The following is a 4,494-nucleotide window of genomic DNA, read 5'->3' as shown; positions in this document are numbered from 1 at the left end:
AAAAAACAAGGACTTCTTGAAGTTTGCAGGCAAATGGATGGAAATAGAAAACACCATCCTGAGTGAGGTAAGCCAGACCCAAAAAGAGGAACATGGGATGTACTCACTCATATTTGGTTTCTAGCCATAAATAAAGGACATTGAGCCTATAATTCGGGTTCTTAGAGAAGCTAAATAAGAAGGATTAGATGCCTTTTTAATGGTTTAGAAAGAGTTCTTGTTTTCAGACTGGAATGGCAAGCTATATTAACTCTGTCTCCAAGAAAAACAGACAGCATGTATTGAGAACAGGTCATCTAAATATCCTATCTGCTGAAAGACAGGATAAAGAACTTGTTTTTAATTGTAATAAATCACCAGACTGTCTTGTATGGTCATAGCACAAAGTGCATTTTCATAAAAAGTGAAGAGGAACTGAGAGTTGAATTTTCCACACTCATCATTTTGTTCTGTCTGTATTCTGTATTTTCAGCATTCTTACAGATAAATAGCAATTTATACATTTCTTTATATACTTGCACCAGTACCATATAATTTATCATATATTGTCTCACACTAAAATAATGCATGTGATATAACAAGGCTGTATTGTGAAGATACGATGTGCATATTCTCCTTTATGAGGTATAGTCTGAGTACACTGCATCATTTTCTAAAATTATATAAATTAATTATAATTTAATAATATGTACATTATGTAAATATGAATAAAAGGATTATTTGAAATCATTGTTAAACTGAAGAGTTAATTGAATATTTATGATGATAGTAATTCATGAAAGAGATTTTTGAAAATGTCCATGTCTCTTGCCAATGTTTTTCACAGATGAATTATGGCATGTTATTAAAGTCTATCATAACCTTTCATACATGGATCATCAGTTTGGCATTGTACAAAGTCACCTAAAAACCCTATACTAGGTAGACTTTCCCTAGATTATTCTCTAAGATGCCCTCCATATTTCCTAAAATAAAAAAAGTTACTGTGTCAGGTACCATATGTATCTAATTTTCTTTTATATACACATATTAATTTTGTATCATTTTTATTAATACTACATTTTTTCAAAGCATATGAAAGACATTATTATCAAAATAATTTTCATACTTAGCATTCAATTACCAAGTGGAAAAATTCAAAGAATAGTAAAAAACTACTGGCAGAAGTGTGAACAAAAGATAAGCAATATATAATATTTTTATACTTTGGGCCATGTTATCTCAGGAAACAAAACAAACTACTAAAACTGGAATCAAATGGTTAAGTAACTCTTTTGAGTATGCGTTAATGTAAGAATGACTGAGAGAAGGATGTGCGTTACATAATAGTCCCATTGCTAGTCAAAGAAATTTATAGTTAATAAATTATAATACCTTCATTTGTATATCTGAGATGGAGGCTGACAAATACAATCCCATGAATCTTCCCAAAATAAACGGAGATATATGTTCAATTATAATCTGATAGAAATACACTTATGCTAAGCTCTTTTTCAATTGCTTGCAGTTAATATATAAATATCTATATGAAAGGATGAATTGTATCATTAGTAGAAGATTCAGCAATAGATATATTTATGTACTCATAGAATATGAGTGAATTTTTAAAGAAACAATTGTGCCTTGAATATAAAGTAAAGATAATGAATGATATATGCACTATGATTTCATTTAATGATATTGGAAAGTGAAAAAATACATAACCTGTGCTTACAGCAATAAGTTCAGAGTTTGTTGGATATGTAAGCTTAAGAGAATTTGATCAAATAAAAAAATTCAATGCTATGAGAAAAATGTATATATTTATATAGGGTAAGTATGGCAATGGTTTTATGCATGCATTTTAATGTGAGTGTATGGTATGTGTGAGTAATCATACAGTAATGATTATTATATGCTTTTCTATTTGAAAAAAACATATATAACCCAACTGAATCACCTTGAATGTAACCAGAAGTCTATATTCTAACCCTGAATAAGAACATAGTCAATAATTTGAAGACTTAGTTGAATAATTTGCTTCCATCTTGTACTTTTGTTGTGCACTAGAGACTATGAGCACAAAGTTCTGGGAGCTCATTTCATCCTGGAGGATAATTAACTATGAGTTTTCACTAAATTCAATAGTTCTTTACAATTTAACTGTGTGATTTTAGACAAAATTTAAATAAATTTCAAAGTAGACAAAACTAGACCACATTGCTAACCCATAGTTACAACTGATTTAAATGCTATATAAATTTTTTTATTATCTAGCTTGTCTCACATCTGTCACCACATTTTGTTTTAATATTTTCACTCTTGTTCTATAAGAAGATTTATTTGTGTCATCTTTAAATTTAAGAAGCCCACATAACTTTTTTCTCTACATACACTGTTATACAGTCCATGGTATTTGTATATTGCTCCCCAGGGAGGTCCCTCCATTTTTGGCCTAAATAAAAGTTCAGCTGAACTCCTGCCTTCACTGACAACTCTATTTAGTTTATCTCCTCAAAATGATGTTTCCAGTCCAGTCCCTGTTTCTGCTAATTTTCTGCATTCTGGGTAAGAATAGTGATAGATGAAAGCAGGAATGAGGATAAAGTGAACCGTCTGGTTGCCTATGTTTGCTGTCCATGTGTAATGAAGCAGGTCCTGTTGTTCAGGATGGGCATGTGAGGCTTAGTTATGTGATGATGAGAAACTAAAGAGACATAATCTGTGCTAACATGGAGATTCTGATTTACATGGAATTTGTACTATTCTGTTTTAATTTCAGGAACCAATGGTGATGTTGTGATGGCCCAGAATCCACTCTCTTTTTCGGTTACCATTGGACAATCAGCCTCCATCTCTTGCCGGTCAAGTCAGAGTCTCTTATATAGTAATGAAAATACCTATTTGTATTGGTTCCTACAGAGGCCAGGCCAGTCTCCACAGCCCCTAATCTATTTAGTGTCCAACCGTTACTCTGGAGTTCCTGACAAGTTTAGTGGCAGTGGGTCAGGGACAGATTTCACACTCAAAATCAGCAGAGTAGAGGCTGAGGATTTAGGAGTTTATTACTGCTTCCAAAGTACACATTATCCTCCCACAGTGATAGAGACCCTAACAAAAACCTCCTTGCTTGAAGAGGTTCAGCTGCAATGTTCTACTTGACGGGAGAAGAACAGTTCACTCTGCATTACTGTGAGGTGCAGGTGGAATGGAGCCAGTGCAATTGTTTGTACCTGAGAACACTAGCTAAACGCATCTAGTTGGGTGAGTGGTTTGGCTAGTCCTCATGTGACATGAATTTCTTATCTTTCATTCTGAAACATCCATGGTATTGCCTCTGTAACACATGATTCTATATCATTATTTCAGTTTAATGATAAAAATTTTTATGCATTTATAAATTTTCATTATTTTCATGAATTTCATTTTTAAAGTTTCTTTTAATGATGTATGCCCATTTGTTAGATTCTTTTTCCCCTTTTAAAATCCTTAAAAGTCTATCCATACATCCTTTTATCTTTCTAAGTAGACTTAGAGGATTATTTTGAATATCTTTATAATTATTTTCTATTTGTTTTCTTATTGTCATGCAAACAGATAGATGTCATGCTCATTTAGATAGATTATAGATAGGTAGATAGATAGATGATAGATAGATAGATAGATAGATAGATGATAGACAGATAGATAATTAGATAGATAGATATTGCTATTTGTGAACCTATCGTAAATGTTGTATTTGGAAATTTTATTTCTCGTTTCTGTACTTAGTTTCTCATGAAAATATGCTTATGATTTAACCTGTCTACTGTAGGCTGTTCTTAGTTTAGAGTGTGTATTGTTTTGCAATCTGTGTAATATTTTAGCTGTATTCAACATCATCAAAACCTGCAAATGTTACCATGGTTGAAGCTTCAATACTGAGGTCTTATCTACCTACTGGTTTGTGGGTCTTCTCTGTCTGGTGTCTACCTGCTTTCCTATGAAAAAAGGTGTGTGGCAGGATGTCAGCCTTTCCACAGTCTTTTCAGGTTTCTTTGATGATTTTGAATCATTGGAAGAGCCTTATTTCTCCGTGCCTTAGGGTGAGCATGATATTACACATGGAGCTAACCTTTTAAAAAACAAGAGAACAATATGGATTTCATATCTTCTGTGAAGAAGTAAAGAGTGTGAACTTCGCAGCAGTTCCATGCAGTGCCTGTGAAAACGATTTGCCAGCAACAAACACTTCTGAGGAAGATGTAGGGACTGACACAGGATACACTTTTAGATTCTTACAGCTACAGAAGCACACTTGCTTTCATGTTGATCTCATATGATAATGGGTTATTAGACACAAGGTACTTCATATCCTTACAAAAACATTTGATATGTTTAAGTAGTTTAGTATCTTGATGGTGTCTCATTTTACATTGTTGTTTTATATCATATATATTGGTTGAACAGTACTTATTATTGGTCCTGCTTCTTTGGTGTTAGTAATAGAAGGCATCAGTCATTATCCTGGAGGAT

Source organism: Alexandromys fortis, unplaced genomic scaffold, assembly GCF_014885135.2.
Source record: "Alexandromys fortis isolate MF-2015 unplaced genomic scaffold, M_Fortis_MF-2015_v1.1 scaffold_473, whole genome shotgun sequence".
In the NCBI taxonomy this organism is placed as follows: Eukaryota; Metazoa; Chordata; class Mammalia; order Rodentia; family Cricetidae; genus Alexandromys; species Alexandromys fortis.
Note: the sequence above shows the minus strand (reverse complement) of the source record.